This window comes from Aristolochia californica, unplaced genomic scaffold, assembly GCF_029961685.1.
Source record: "Aristolochia californica isolate CCGP_79_NKW_82.1479 unplaced genomic scaffold, dmAriCali1.0.hap1 SCAF_11, whole genome shotgun sequence".
NCBI classification, from domain to species: domain Eukaryota; kingdom Viridiplantae; phylum Streptophyta; class Magnoliopsida; order Piperales; family Aristolochiaceae; genus Aristolochia; species Aristolochia californica.
The window spans coordinates 7,142,889-7,160,328 of record NW_027181782.1 but is presented as its reverse complement, the minus strand read 5'-3'; the positions used below and the strand labels follow the sequence as shown (position 1 = coordinate 7,160,328).

At 35.8% G+C, this 17,440-nt stretch overlaps 3 pseudogenes; 2 read left to right on the top strand and 1 right to left on the bottom strand.

Moving 5' to 3' along the window:
- Positions 1 to 2,971: 2,971 nt before the first annotated feature.
- On the bottom strand, positions 2,972 to 3,492 carry LOC137943548 (probable carboxylesterase Os04g0669500; annotated as a pseudogene).
- A 6,943-nt stretch (positions 3,493 to 10,435) lies between these two features.
- LOC137943547 (uncharacterized) lies at positions 10,436 to 11,903 on the top strand (annotated as a pseudogene).
- Positions 11,904 to 11,972: 69 nt separating this feature from the next.
- Positions 11,973 to 13,677, top strand: LOC137943546 (uncharacterized; annotated as a pseudogene).
- Positions 13,678 to 17,440: the final 3,763 nt, after the last annotated feature.

Genomic DNA, 17,440 nt, shown 5'->3' with positions numbered 1-17,440 from the left:
GAGAAACTTATGAAAGAGCAAGGTTGAATGAAGATGTTACTGATCCTGACACTTACGAGGAAGCACTCCTTGATGTGGATTCCAACAAGTGGAAGTCGGCAATGGAAGAAGAGATGGACTCTATGTATAAAAATAAAGTTTGGAAACTAGTTGATCCTCCTACATCGGTTAAGCCCATTAAGTGCAAGTGGATTTTTACAAGGAAGAGAAATGTTGAAGGTAAAGTTGAAAGATTCAAAGCTCGTCTTGTTGCCCAGGGTTTTACTCAACAATACGGGATTGATTATGATGAAACATTCTCTCCTGTTGCAAGAATACAGTCTATTCGAGCTCTCCTGGCATTGGTTGCATATTATGACTATGAGTTGTTCCAAATGGATGTTAAAACTGCATTTCTAAATGGAAATTTGGATGAGAAGATTTATATGGAACAACCACGTGGATTTGTTAGACCTGGAACTGAAGCACACATGTGTAAGTTGGACAAGTCTATTTACGGTTTGAAACAAGCCTCAAGATTATAGAATATCAAGTTCAATGAAGTAATTACAGCAAATGGTTTTACTCAGAATCCAGAAGATCACCGTGTTTATATAAAAACAGTGGGAGATCGCATTGCTTTTTCTTACTTTATACATAGATGATATTGTATTAGCCGGGAATGATATTCAGTTACTCCAAGGTATAAAGACATGGTTGTTTTAAACATTTGATATGAAAGACCTAGGGGAAGCTTCTTATATTCTTGGCATTAAAATTCTACGGGATAGATCTTTGCGACAATTGAATTTGTCTCAAGAGAAGTATATCGACACCCTTCTAGATCTGTTTCACATGTCTAACTATATACAAGGTAAAGTACCTTATAATAGCACTAAAAAGATGAGTCAGGTGGATTGTCCTTCTCACCTCAAAGATAAGTTGAACGAATCTAAGTATACATAAAACTCACTGGGAAGGGGTAAAATGGGTAATGTGCTATATAAAATGAACAAAGTCATATGCTTTGACTTATCAAGCGGACAAGTTGGAATTGGTTGGTTATCCTAACTCAGATTATCAAGGATGTATTGATACCCGAAAGTTTACTTCTGGTTTTATCTTTATGTTTGGTGGAGGTGCCATTTCTTGGAAAAGCAAGAAGCAAGACTGTGTCGCGCAATCAACCATGGAGGCAGAATATGTGGCTATGAACTTAGCTACAAGGGAGGTTGTCTATCTTCGCAAATTCTTGTGAAGTCTTCTAGTGGTAGACTATGTGGAGCGACCTATTTCTCTTTTTTGTGATAATGCATCTGCTATTGTTATCACGAAAGATCCGAAGTGTCACTCCAAGGCTAAACATATCGAAGGGAAAGACTACTACATACAAAACATGCTGTGGAAGGAGGAAGTTGTTATTTATAAGATATCTTCTCCGGATAAATTAGGTGATCCACTAACCAAGTGTCTTCCCGTGACCAGTTTCACTTTCCATGTGGGGAACATGAGTTTGATTTGTTTATAATTGATGAGACCAAGTGGGAGAACATTGTTTTGTATGCATTGTGGTCTCAATGATTTGTACTACTATGTATGTCATAACATTGTCATTTATATTTCATTGAATGATTTTGAAAGAATGCATATGCTTTTGTGTGATAATATGAGTACTCAGTGTATGCCTTGAGATTCAGCTTCCATATTAGGAATGCACTTGTACGTGTATATGTGAGGGTCTCAATAGGGAATGACGGTTGAGTATCTAAATTGTCCAGGCTCATGGGACTGCATAGGCACATTTTCCTTTACGGCTAATACTCATACTGGTATAGAGCTTTACCCTGAGCTCCTCAGGTACTGAGTATGCTATGGACGGTTGATGTCCAACTTTTCTATTAGGTATATACTTATATGTATATATGGAAGGGTCTCAATAGGAAGGTAGGGTTGGATGTCTAAATTATTCAGGCCTATGGTACTGATTAGGCACAGTTACCTTAGTGGCTAATACTCAAACTGGTATAGAGCTTTACCCTGAGTTCAGGTCCGAGTATGTTATGAATGGAGATTGTTGAACTCGCAAATTTGACAAGTATGGATTTGGTTTATTCCCCAGCCTTGGATATCTAAGATATATATTGTGTAGGCCCAGGTTAACTACACATGTATATTAAAGTGTTTAAGGTAATGCCTATGGTCATGGTATGGTTTTATGTGTCAAGATTGATTTTTCATGTTTTTTCAAAAATCGGAATTTGAAATGGATTTGAAACCAAGTGGGAGTTTGTTGGAATTATGGTTTTAAATATATTATTTATAAAATAAAATTACCATAATATTAGAGGCGTGGGGCCTACTTCTAGATGTTTTGTCATTGAATGTTCAGTACAGGGAATAATGGCCAGCACATCCCCCTGTAGAGGTAGATTCATTGGGTGCATTGATTGGACACATCCCTTGGATATAAGGAGATTTATTTTTCTTGAGGGGATGTATCTCTCCTTAGGGGATGTATATCTCCTAAGGGGATGTATCTTTATGAATAGTCATTAGTGTCACACCCTTTGGAAATCTATAAATTCCTCCATGGTCTTACAAGTGAGGCTAAGGCTATTTGCACATCCAGTCTGGTTGAACGGGAGCAAGCTTATCACTTGTAAACGAATTATCTTGTGCACTTTAAGTTCTATTTATATTTTTGAAGATAAAAGATACGCTCTCTTTATTCTTCTTATTTCAATTCTATGATATATGTATGGCTTTCATGATAATGAAATTATGGAGGATTTAATATTTATTTCTATGATGTTTATTTTATTATTATTAGACATCAAGTCTAACAAAGTATTTTCGGCAAGATTGAAGACAATGCCAGCACAGAACAGCCAAAGAGCAGCAGAGACAAGTAACGAGGCACGCAGAACAGAGATCGTCATCTTCCAAAAAACTCTCTTCTCCACTTGCAACTCATGTCGGTTCGTCTGGGTAATTAACAGAGTACTGCTTGGTCTGGACCTGCTTTCTCGGCTTCAAATATTACTGTTCCATCAGCCATACCATTAGACCAAAAGATTGGTGTCTTTTTGGCTTCCAGATTAATTTTATCAATAACAAACGAATTGAAAGGGACCCATACAATAAAAACAGCACCTCCACCCAGCGTTTTTGGATAAAGCAACACACTTGCGCCTTGGCTAAATCCACAAACAAAGACATTTTCAGGATTTGGGCCAGCAGCTACTTCCTTGTCTATCATTGCATGCACATTTTGAACCGTTTTTAGGAGTCCCTTTTCATCTTTTGGGGATTGGGCAGTAATGGTATCTCATAAATGTCAAACCAGGAAGGCATCACAGTGCCATAGTTGCAAGTGATGGGAGTTGAAGGCGCAGAAGGGAAGGACCAGACGGCATTTCTAAATTCAGGTGAAGTAAAGAATGTTCTGATGGGCTCGTTTGTAGGACCAGAGTCACCAAATCCGTGGAGGCACATGAGGAAACTTCTAGCCATGAGACCTCCCATCTTCGAAGGAGCAGTACTCTACCGGGAGAAGAAACAGCCGAAGAAAGAGGTAACTAAGATGGTGACGGTCAAAAGAGAAATGGGTTTCAGAAACAAAGACAAGGAAGTTACACTTTAATGGCTCAACGTGCAAGACCCATTTGCACCAAGACTGCAGCAAAATCTGGTTCTGAACCTCCAGACAAGCACACCCACCATCCATGGCACACATACAGGGAGACATGTTTTTTTTTCGTTTTTTAAAATTTTCAATTCAGCACACTTACTTTAAATTTATAAAAACTCAATTCACTCCCTTCTTGCGAAGCCACCTAGGCCAATAGTGGATAGTGTTAGAGTATATAGGTGGTGTTTAGAATTTGATTAAATTGGTGTTGTGAAATTATAGATGGATTGGATGGGATTACATAATTCCGTGGAAAAGTATGGATATGGTGGGTAAGGGGTGTGGGAATAGAAAGACGGTTGGGGTGTTGGGTGGTAATTTTGGCTTGGTGAAATGGCGTAGGTAATAAGGCCAATGGGATAGTGAGTGGTGAATAATAAAACTTACCATAAATAGATTTGTTGAGGTTTTGCAAAATTTACTTCCATGAGGTATTGAGCCATAGTCAGCTTTCTCAAACTCGAGACCTTCTCTTCCCAATTTTTTGGGCTAAATTTATGAGTAGCAATAACTCATGTTGTTATTGTTCCATGCATCTTGTGTTCACCATGTTTCCTTTTTTGGTATAGGTGATTTTGGAGAATGGAAAGAGTGTTTAAGGTAGCTAGGATGTGATTTAAAAAAGTCTAGGGATGCGAGTTTAGCTGAAATAAGTTGAGAGAGAAGTCAGGGAGGTTGGGAGAGAAGTTTTGACAAGATTTACCTTTATGGATTCCGATGCTAATATCAAATAGAATATAAATTAGAATACTAAATGACTTGCGGCTCCAAAAAATATACTTAAATATATTTAATCTGGTATATAATTTGATAAGTAAAACTCTCACCTTGAATCTTTTCTATTTGCATGATTTGCTTCGTTCTACAATTAGACCCTAGTCCACTCCCTTGGAGATATCTCTTTATAGAGAGATCGAATTGAGTTGAAAATTGTTGGCTGTAAAACTAGACTTGATATATTTTATTAAATTAAAATATTACCACATAAAATATGACATTTTGACATAAATAATCTGATGAAGTTTTGATCTATAGTCTAGCCAAAACTAATCTTCTATGCAATTATAGCTGAGACAGAGAGAATTCTGAAGAAGGATTGTTCTTATACCAATTTGGTAAAAACCCTTCGAAGAAGGTCCTATATTTTTTTTAAATTTTAATGAATGGAAAGTTAACATGGTTGGAATAAGATAGAAGGAAAGAAGGGGTAGAGAGGAAGATAGATAGATAGATAGATAGATAGATAGAGAGATAGAGAGAGAGAGAGAGAGAGAAAGAGAGAGAGAGAGAGAGAGAGAGAGAGAGAGAGAGAGAGAAGGAAAACAAAGAAGAAGAAAGGAGAAAAGATATGAGATATGATAGAGCACAAATCAGGGGGTAGGTGAGAAGAGGATTAGGGTAGACTAAATTAAAAGAAATTATTTGGCTTTGGATGCTTTGCCCAAGCCAATATATCTTCTATTTATAATTTCTCAATTACATCAAATAGGAAATTCTATATTGCCCTAGACCCTAGAGTTACTTAATAAGGACCTAATCCTAAATTCCTTAATTAGAGATCTTCACTTCTTGATTTTTACCACAAGAACAACCAAAATGCCCTTGAGCTGGCATCCCCTCATGCATACTTGGTGCCACCTTGACATTTTTACTATTCCATCTGTACCCTTCTGCTATTCCTTTAATTTAGAGAATAGCCCCATAAATTCCATTTTTACCCTTCTACTACTCCTTTACATTACTTAAAAATGATAAAAAAAAGCACTTAAAAAATACTATAATACATTGAGATGGTTTGGACAATACTTAAAACCCAATTTAGGAATTCATAGAACAAATCGTTTGATTAGTCAAACTACCACCCAAGTGCCCTATAGAAAAAGCCTACCAAGCAATTCAAGACAAGAAATATTATTGTCCAAATGGAATACCACCATCCAAATTGCTAGAAGTAGAAAAACTCACTCTCTAAAACCGTCCATATGACCCAATCGAATGATCTAGAAATGACAACTCTCACAGTCTAACTTTTGAACATTGTTCGGGCTTGTTTTGTGTCCACTTTTGAAAGTGACCAACCATTATGATCAACGGCTCAAGGAGAATACATGAAGTATTTTTTATGAGTTTTAATCAAATATTTAGTGAAAATTTGATGGCTCTATTTGAGAACATCATAATTTCACTTTTAAGTTGATTTTTTACCTCATTTCGTGTGTGAAACTCTTCATAATAACCACAACTACTTCGAAAGCATTCCCACATTTTGAAATCATCTTTGGAGGTCAATTTGGGAGTTTGCATGCTCAATCCGCTATGTTTTCAAAAAAAAAAGTATATGAAAGCTTTTATTTTGAAATCGATATTTGATATGTATTAGCTTGGATTCAAGATTCGAACAAATCCTTTTGATGTTAAATCATTTTCATTGTCTAACAAGTCTATTTGAGCAACAATTTCAAGTCTTTTGGTGATTGAGCTGATTTTTATGTGTTGTACAACATAGAACTTTTATTTTTAGATTATTGGTTGTTTTAGCTTTTAATTGAACTGGAATTGATATTCCCAGACTATAAATCACTTGCAATTATCCAGCCACTAGTCTTAAGCTTTGAATTTCATTTTCCCTATTTGATTTAGCTTCTCAAGTGAAAATTAAGTACCATAGAACTAATATTTTGAAATCTTTAAGTGCATTGGGTGATTTTTAGCTGAACTTATGCCTTGGACATTAAAATGACTTGCATAGTTCAGTAAATCATTTTTGGGTGTTTTTAAAAATAAATCATTAAGGTTTTTTACAATTGAGCTTATACTTTGAAATCTTTAGTTGAATTTGAAAATTATGTTTAGATTTTTAAATCAATTAAATTTGCATACCTTGAGACGCTGTGAAACTTGGAGTTCATAAAAGAAGGGTATAATTTTTTGTTTGAGCTTTGTATTGTGAAATCAACATACTTTATAGGCATTTCATGAGCTTAAAATTATAAAACAAGTAACCTCTATATTTTAATCAGTCAAGTCTTGAATGAGAGGCTATCATTTGAATCACTTTGCTTATGAAAGTCCTTGTGTCTAAGGTTGAGGAGCTGAAAATTCCATTATGGGTTTAGGCTTGTGTAACCTAGAGAGTTGTTTAAAATTCCTAAATGTTATCGGCTTATGTAGCCTAGTGAATAAGAATTATTGTGTGGGTTTGGGCTTGTGTAACCTAGTGAGTTATTGAACATCCCATTCACGGTCAACTCTTCTGTAGCCTAATGAGCTATTGAAAATTCCTTTGTGGATCTAGGCTTGTGCAGATGAATTTTTTGTTGAAGTCCATTAGTGGGTCTAGGATAGAGTGCCTGATTTTTTGTCATGGAAATCCCTTTGTAAGTCTAGGCAAGAGTAGTTTGCTATTGTGACAGTCCTAAGTGTTTGCCTAAGCAAGAGAGACCAATGTATGTGAGGTATGTACTTTGTAATTTGGTTCTTGAGGCCAATTAAATGACATAAGTCCCTGTTAAATTCTAGGGTATAATCTATAGGAACTAGATTTGAGAACAAGGAAGAAAAAAGTTAGAAGATGGGCTCAAGCCCACATATCCAAGAGAGGTGGCATCATGGTAAATAAGAAGACTTATCAAAAAGATGGCACAAGGATGTAATTAGTCAAGGAGGAACATGTCTACTTATGTCTTTTCTTATGTAAATCTTGTAGCCCTAAGGACATTATGGACATTATAACATCCTCTCAAAAACTATAAATAGAAGCCTTTGACTTAGGGTAAAACATTCAAGCTCTCTCCCCTTATCTTAAATCATCCAACCACTCTCTTAACCTAAAGGTATTTAAGTCTAGTTTCAGAACAAGAAAATTTCATGTCAATATGATCTATATTTAAGGAGATATTTGCATTGAAAGAATCAAAGGGCATGTTAGTATCTTGTTGCATGCAAAAATCCGAATTTAAGTTTGCTTCATTTTTTGAGTTGCTATTATTGATCAATGATTTCAGGAAAGTATCCCATGATCTACCCTTAGAAAATTTCTGTTTGTTAACTATAAATATCTAGAAAGAATCTTGAGAAGATCATCTTATTTTCAGAAACTTTCTTTGATTTATTTGTTAAGATTGCCTTGCCTAAAGATTTCAATAAAAAAAAGGCAGAAAAATCTGTCTTCTTTGATTTCTAAGTCGACACCAATTGAAGGAGGAAACTATCTTATTTAGAAGATTTTTCTAGCCACAATGTTTTTGAGATTTTGTTTGTATTTTGAAAGATTACAAGGAATTTGATTTGGTATCCTTGCCTAAAAAATTAAGGCAAGAAAAGATTGAAATATTTTTTGGTGAAGTGGCACCATATCACAAAGAAAATTTTTCCTAAAATTATTTTTTGGAAAGTGGTTGTTTAAGGAAAGTTTCTCTCTTCTTTGATTTCAAACTTATTTGAGATGTCCTTGATTTTATGAGATTTATCTATCTTGCCTCAATCGTAAATTTCCTAAAGCCATAAACGACAGATCAAACATAGAAAATTGTGAGTTGGCATCCAAGATATACTTTGGAAAGATATGGAAAGATCTTCTTTGTTTTTTTGGAAATGATTGATTTAAGAAGATCCCTTCATGATTTGATTTTCTGATTGGATATTCCTTCTTATTCAAAAAGGAAGATAAGAGGTATGATTTGAAGTGATTTTCGGCCAACACATGAATATCTCCTCTTGATTATCTACTCATATTTTTCAATTGCCTAAAGGACTAGTCAAACTTTGGTTGTTCTTATCCTACCCGAGTTGGTGTAGTTTGGTAGAGAAATACAATATTTGGCTTGGCTTGAGTTACTTGGTTTACAATTTTTAAGCTAGTGAAGTTGTTGATATTAGCTTTATTTTACTAGATCATACAAGAGGTGGATTAGTACTTGAGTTTGCAAAATATTTGTTGACTTCAAGTTGGGATCATTGATATTACACCTAGCTTGAGGAGGAGAATAGAAGGAGAAGTATGAAGCATGAGCACATTGGAGATTATTTGATTTATTGATTATCAAACAACACTTGATTCAACTAACTATGGGCAGTCTATTACTCGACTTGACTTACTTACTCACTGTTAAAGCTACTATCTACTATCTACTATCTGCTACCATCTTGACTCCAACATGATTATTACCCTAGATTATTACCTTGGATTATCTTCAACTTATTACTTGGTGCATAGCTTCCTTATTTAAGGATGGACTTATTACAAATTATCTTGTGTCTTTATTGCTCGACTTATACTACCTATTTATTGTCCGCTGCTATATAATTGCCTATTTGGTACGTGTTATTTGGGTCTTTCCTCATTACTACTGCTACTATTATGTCTCTTTGACTGAGACATTATTATTGAAGGACTCCTCGATTGCTAACTGTTGTCAAAATTGGTTATTCCGGTGAAGAAAATAAAGCATATGGTAGCCTCAAAATATTATCTTTCGGTGATTACCTTTTACCCCCCTTATTTGGCCATTTTACTCCTACCATTAGAGAGTTGGTGCCCTGTGTTGGGACATAGTAATGGAGAAGCTTATTACTGCACTTCTAAGCAATGCATATAGAGCCACTACCTATAGAGGATAGGAGTGTACCCAACATCCAGTGTGAGTCAAATCTATTATTCACCCAAGAGGTATTTTTTTGAGCTACCATGAGAAAGTGGGTAGACTCTGTGCTCCCACAATAGAATTACTTTTTTGCCTGTTGATGAGAATGCAAAATGTCATATTTTTATCCCTTAATGCTTAATATTTTATAATTATTTGGTGCCTAAATATACTCATTATTCTTATATTTTGATTTAGGATGCAAATGGAAGCATTAAGTGCAAAACGAAGTTAATTGGGCGATTCTAGACAGTTTCAATATTGTTACATAATCTGGGTATAAATATCTCATCCGAGCTCTGATGGAGATGATTCAAGATGCTATGGAATTACAAGAAAACTTTATACAACTTTTATGTTTTGAAATTTGAGAAATACGGGTTGAATCAAGGTTGAAATCTAGGTTGAAGTTGCGGTACTTACATTGTGACCCAAACAGGATGCACGAAAAGAAAAACCCTAAACCGGGAGAAAGAAGGGGAATAAAAGGAGAAAAGGAATTCGACACCCCAGACCTCATTTTCTCTTCTCCAGCTTTTCCACTCTCTTTTCTTTAATTTTTGCCTTCAGATTTCTTCATGGCCCTGCATAGCTAAACTTTCATACTTGGTCAAAGGAAATTGAAGCATCGGTATCAATACAACTGTGAGATCTGATTTATTTTCATCGTTCAATATATGTTTTGAGTATCTGATGTTCTTCTAAAATTTTTGTTTATGATTATCTCGTTTAATCACTAGGAGGCCTACCAGTTTATTACTCGTTGCAATCTACTGCTAGGTTCGATGTTAAATCCGTAATTGTTTGATCTCTCTAACCTGTGAAGTAATCGAAATTTTGATGATTTGATGCGTCAGAAATTATTAGATCTTGACAAGAATGCTGGACTTAATTAAATACAGCCGCTTGTGCTTGTGTTGTTTAGCTTCATCGATCTCTCTAAATTTTAAAGCTACTGCTAGATTAAACCTTTAGCGCTTGTCTTGGCTTGTTTAGTAATTAGGGTTAATTAGATCACTTGTTTTCTAGTTAAATACGAAAGGAGAGATAGGAAGATAGTTCCAATGGTGAATATTCAAGTGTGAATTGATATATGTTTGCATCGATGATCAATTGTGTCTAGATGGTGGATGTCGACTTAGACCAAGGTTTGGTCTCTTAATTGATTTCGATTCTTTTAATTTGAATTGTTTCTAGTTGTTGTTTTTTTAAAGTGTTTTCATTATACTCAATCCCCCCCATACTTGTTCACGGAGCATAAAAGTAGTCTAATCACTCTTCATGGGATCGATCCTTACTCGTACTACTACATATATTTTTAGGAGTATAGGTTTTATTTTTGGTTGCCTGTGACAACACACAAAATTTTGGCACTGTTGTCGGGGAGTGATTCTAGTTGATTTTTGTGCTTTTGTGATCATTATTTTGTTCTTGAAATTTTTGAAAAAAAAATCGTTTGTTTTTACTTGGTACAATTTTGGCAAAATTCTGACTCTGAAGCCAAATTTCACTATTTTCTAGGATTTTTATTTTTTTTCGTTATACTAGATTTTTCTTGATTTGTTTTTCATGTTTTATTAGAGTTCCTTTGATTGTTTATGACTGTATTTTGATCTTCTAATCAAGGTGATTTGCAGTGCGATCTAGAAATAGAGAGAACTTTGTGCAGGTTAAGGAGAGAAACTCGTAGGAATTTCAAAGAGAACAATCTAGCTCTTGAGTCCCCATTTGATACAGAATCTGATTTAGAGGAGGAGGAAGTCATGGCTGGAAATCAAACTTTGAAAGAGTTTGCAGGCCCTGATTTGAATCAACAATCCTTATGCTTAACGTTCCCCACTTTAGATGCTACTACTACATTTGAATTAAAATCTGGACTAATACATCTCTTGTCTACTTTTCATGGTCTTGCAGTTGAAGATCCTCACAAGCATCTAAAGGAGTTTCATGTGGTATGCATTAGTATGAAACCCATAGGGGTGACAAAAGAGCAAATTAAATTACGAGCCTTTCCATTTTCTTTGAAGGATTCGGCTAAGGATTGGCTCTATTATCTACCCTCCGGGAGTATTACCACATGGGGCGAGATGAAGAGATTATTTTTGGAGAAATATTTCCCAGCTTCAAGGGCAGCCAGCATTCGGAAAGAAATTTGTGGTGTAAGGCAGCATAACGGAGAGTCCCTACACGAATATTGAGAACGTTTCAAGAAATTATGTGCAAGTTGCCCCCATCATCAAATTAGCGAGCATCTTCTTATCCAGTATTTCTATGAGGGCCTTCTACCCACTGATAGGAGCATGATTGATGTTGCTATTGGAGGATCTTTGGTGGATAAAACTCCCGAGGCTACGAGAAACTTGATTACAAATATGGCGGCTAATTCTCAACAATTTGGCACTAGGCTTGACCTTCCATCTAAGAATGTTAATGAGGTAAATATTTCTTTCCTTGAACAACAAATTGCGAGTCTAACTTATCTTGTTCGTCAAATGGTACCTACACAAACAGCGAAGGCCTGTGGAATTTTTTCAGTAGTAGGGCATCCAACCGATATGTATCCAACTCTTCAAGAGGAGCCCATTGAGTAAGTGAATGCGGCGGGTGGTTTTTCTAGACAACCGCAAAGGAAGTATGATCCCTATTCGAACACGTATAACATGGGATGGAGGGATCATCCCAACCTCAGTTATGGGAATCCACAAGTTAATCTGCCTGCGACTCAAAATCACCCAAGTTACCAACAATATCCGCAGCCATATCCCCCTAGACAACAACCGGGCCAAACTTCCAATTCTAGTATGTCTTTAGAAGATCTTGCGACAAATAATTTGCAGTTTCAACAGGATACAAAGGCCAGTATTCAAAGTTTGGACAATCAGATGGGTCATATGGCAACCACAATTAGTCGGCTAGACGTACAAAGTTCAGGGAAATTATCCTCTCAAAAGATAGTAAATCCAAAAGAAAATGCAAGTGCAACTTTTTGAGAAATGGTAAAGAGGTTGAGATTCCGGTAAAGGCAACCCCTGCATCATTAGAGCAAGAAAAGGAGAAAAATGTCATTGCAGATAGGAACATTCCCAATGATGAGGACATACCTAAGGGTAAGTTTCCACCTCTTTCTGATTATAAATCAATTCCTCCTTTTCATCAAGCTTTGGCAGATTCTAGAAACTATAAGAAAAATAAAGATTTATATGAGACTTTTCGTACATGTGAGATAAATATTCTATTTTTAGATGTTATTAAACAAATGCCTCGTTATGCTAAATTCCTGAAAGAACTGTGCACAATTAAAAGAAAATAGAAACTTAAAGGATAAGAGAAGGTGAGAGTCGGGTAGAATGTTTCTGCAGTTATTCAAAGAAAATTCCCTGCGAAGTGCAAAGATCCAGGTATGTTTACTATCCCTTGTACGTTAGGTAACATCAAATTTGAGAAGGCCATGATAAATTTAGGAGCTTCGATTAATGTCATGCCTTATTCTATATATGCTTCTTTGAAACTTGGACCTTTGAATAAAACTGGTGTTGTGATTCAATTGGCTGATAGATTTAATGCCTATCCTAAGGGTGTAGTTGAGAATGTTCTTGTGAAAGTTAATGATTTGATTTTCCCTACTGATTTATATGTGCTTGATATGGAAAATGGTGACCAAAATGCTCCTATTTTGTTAGGAAGACCATTCTTAAAGGTATCCAAGACTAAGATAGATGTTCATAGTGGCACCCTTACCATGGAATTTGATGGCGAAATTGTTAAGTTTAACATTTATGATGCCATGAAATATCCTAGTGATGATAATCCTGTTAATTCTATTGATGTGATTGATCATTTCACACAGGAAGTTTTTGAACTTGATGGACAGGATGAATTGAAAGTTTCCATTAGTAAGCATCTTGAGAAAGAGAATGAGGAGAGTTAGCCTCATGTTTTGATTTGCATGAAATTGTTGCAGCGTTGAAAAATATTCCACAGATACAATAGTCAGGTAACGTTCTTTATATTGCGTTACCAGTTTCTAATGAGATGCCTTTACCATCTATTTTGCAGGCTCCCACTCCAGATTTGAAGCCTCTCCACAATCACATCAGGTACGTGTTCCTTGGAGATGGAGGAACGTTACCAGTGATCATCTACAGTAAACTTAGTGCACCGCAAGAAGAAAAGCATGTGTAGGATGAACTTCATTTGCAGGAAACGTTCCTAGATAAGCAATTGCTCGCCGTGAGTGTGACATTACCTAGGTATGCAAATATTATAAATTATTTGGTTATTAATATGTTACCTCCTGGTTTGTCTAGGGCTCAAAGAGATAAGGTTAAGAGTGATGCCAAATACTATGTGTGGGATGACCCATAATTATGGAAGCATTGAGTCAAGCTAATGACAATAAACAAAGGCACTGCTTGGGAGGCAACCCAAAGGGGAGTTCGTTCCTTTTTCTCTTTATTTTTGCATTTATATTTTGGTTATTTGTGCCTTTTCTTTACATTTTGCATTACATTGGGGACAATGTAAGTTCTAAGTGTGGGGGAAGGGATTTAGGTTGTGTTTCAATTCTGTTTAAAAAAAAATCTTTGTTTTTTTGTGGTTTTTAATGATTTTTGGTTGTTTATGTCATGAGCAAGATTAAATTAGGCTCTTGAAAGATTCATAACATGATTGAATAAGTAATCTTCCAACTGAGAATGAATTAGTCTAGTTATTTTCTTTGAGGATGGTAGTGACTAAATTTGGTAAACAAAAGCCGGTGAGATTTTGAGCCTTCAGACTAACACATCCATATCAATCTCACTATTTGCTTTCATGAGAGATAATCTTCCAGGGATTTGTTTCTCTAGAACTTGCCTTGATTCTCTTTGAAGTCACATTGACACATGCATGCATGAACATGATTAAGGCCCTCTTTGTTATAGGTACATAAGCCAAATAGCCTACCTTGTAATTAATTTTTTTTCCCTTTTGTTGAACCTCTTTGAGCTTTTTTTTTTTTTTTTTGTGAACCCTCGTTACAAGCCTTAAACCTGAAAAAAAAAGAAAAAAAAACCTTTACCCAAGCCGTAGAGCTAGTGGAGCATTGTTCATCATTATGGTTCGTATGGGTGTGCAAGAAATAAGTGTGGGGGTGTCTGGATTTGTGGTATGGCTATGACTGGTGAAATGGAACATGTTTTCATACCAAATTCATGAGTTCCATTGTTAGTAAAAAAAAGAAATGAAGAGAAAAAGAGAAGATGAAAGGAAGTGATGGAGGGAATGGATTTTAAAGTTACAAACTGTCAGTGTTCATAATTCCTCCTAAAATTCCAAGAAAGGGGTCTATTTATACAAGATAGATACAAATTGAAGAAGATGTTGAGTGGAGTGATTGGTTTTACATGTCTAATATATTCAAGCTTGAGTTGATTCATTTTTTCTCCACTAGTTTCGATGGCTTTTGAGCTATATTCCAAAATATTTCCCACCTTGATCCTAAACCCTGTTACAACCCTTGAAAAGTCTTTATGATTTGTATTATGCGTATGATCTAAGTGGTGGAGAATGAGAAGATATGCAAGCTTGTGGTAGATCATTTTCATTGGAATGAATTTGAGAGAAACACATACCCTTCAAACACATGATAGTCGAGTGTTTATTTCTGTGAGGGTCTACTTATTTAGTTTACTCCATCTTTGAATGAAAATTCTTACTAAGTAATTGTAAGTTGTTTAAGAATTTTTGTTAATGATATGTTAGGAGTTTTGAAGAGTTTGGTTGTTTTTTGTTGATGGCGTTACAACCTTCGTATTTTTGGGAAAGTGAATTTGAGTTTTGCCCGAGGACAAGCAAAAGCTAAGTGTGGGGAAATTTGATGAGAATAAAAAATGTCATATTTTTATCCCTTAATGCTTAGGCTTTTATAATTTTGTGGTGCCTAAAAATACTCATTATTCTTATTTTTTTATTTAGGATGCAAATGAAAGCATTAAGTGCAAAACGAAGTTAATTGGGCGATTCTGGACAGTTTCGACATTGAGCTCTGATGGAGATGATTCAAGATGCTATGGAATTCCAAGAAAACGTTCTACAACTGTTATGTTTTGAACTTCCAGTAATACAGGCTGAATCAAGGTTGAAATCGGGCTTGAAGTAGCGGTACGTGCACTGTGACCCAGACAGGATGCACGAAAAGAAAAACCCTAAACCGGGAGAAAGAAGGGGAATAAAAGGAGAAAAGGAGTTCGGCGGCCCATACCTCATTTTCTCTTCTCCATCTTTTCCTCTCTCTTTTTTCTAGTTTTTTCCTTCAGATTTCTTCATGGCCTTGCGTGGCTAAACTTTCGGACATGGTCAAAGGAAATTGAAGCCTCAGTATCAATACAATTGTGAGATCTGATTTATTTTCATCGTTCATTTTATGTTTTGAGTATCTGATGTTCTTCTAAAATTTTCGTTCATGATTGTCTCGTTTAATCACTAGGAAGCCTACTAGTTTATTACTCGTTGCAATCTACTACTAGGTTGTAGAATTTAAGATCTCATGAAAGGAACTTTAGATCAACAAGAAAGAAGAAAAAGAAGAAGAGAGAAGGAGAAGAGAAGAAGAAGAGCGTGGAAGGAGAGAGTTTGGATTAAGGAAGAAGAGGGTTGCATCAAAAAGAAAAATGAGAGCTAGACTAATTTGTGGAAAGAGAAGAGAGTGCTTCAATGCCCTATCTCTTAGCCAATGCCTTTATTTATAGTTTTACAATGCCCTTAGGGCTACAACTTGATAAAACAAAAGACATAAAAGGACCACATATTTACACTTCTATGCCATCTTTATGGAAAGTACCATATTTTTTACACATATGCCACTCCTTTGACGTGTGGGCTTCTTGTCTTGAGCTCGTGGTCTTGAGCCCATCTTGCAACACTCCGCCTCAAACTGGAGGAGAAAAGATATCATAAATACCCAGCTTGCCACATATAAATGATAGGATTTTAGATGTAACGGGTTTAGTGAGAATATCAGCTACTTTCTCTTGAAATGACACATGTTTGAGAGAGATTATTCCTGCTTGAAACTTCTCCCGTATAAAATGACAATCCACCTCAAAATGTTTAGTTCTTTCATGAAAAACTGGATTTGAAGTAATATGAATGGCTGCTTGATTATCACAATGCAGATTCATGAACCCCTTTTTATAAAAACCTAGTTCGGTAAGAAGGATCCTGACCCATAAAAGTTCACTAACGGTATGGGCCATAGCTCTGTATTCTACTTCGGCGTTAGATCTTGCAACCACATTTTGCTTCTTACTTTTCCATGTAACCCCCCAACCAAAGTACAATATCCTGATGTAGATTTTCTATCATCAGGAGATCCAGCCCAATCTGCATTTGAGAAGCCTTCTATGTTGAAGTGCCCATGTTTTTTATACAGAAATCCTCTTCCTGGAGCTCCTTTTAGATAATGTAATATTCTCTCTAAAGCCTGCCAATGGGTAATTTGTGGTTTGTGCATGATTTGACTCACCACACTTATAGCATATGATATGTCTGGCCTAGTTACCGTGAGATAAATCAGTTTTCCCACTAGTCTTTGATATTTGCCAATATCAATATCTTCTTCATTTGTGGCACATAATTTTACATTTGTATCCATAGGTGTGTCAACTGGTCTACAACCTTTCATTCATGTTTCTTCAAGGAGATCCAAGACATATTTCCTTTGAGACAATATTATCCCATGTTTGGATTGAAGAACTTCTATACCCAAAAAATATTTAAGAATACCAAGGTCTTTAGTCTTGAATTCCTGACATATCATCTGCTTCACCTCTTGTAAGCTCAAAACATCATCAGCGGTTAAGATAATATCATCCACGTATACGGCCAATAATATTTTCCCTTTGATCGTATCTTTATAATATTCGGAATGATCAACTGAGCACCGATGAAAACCAAACCGTAGGAGTGTTTGACTAAATTTATCAAACCAAGCCCGAGGGGATTGCTTAAGCCCATATAAAGACTTTTTTAACCGGCATACTGACTCCCCCTCAACCACATAACCACGTGGTTGAACCATGTAAATTTCCTCACTGATATCACCATTTAAAAAAGTATTTTTAACATCCAACTGATAGATGGGCCATGA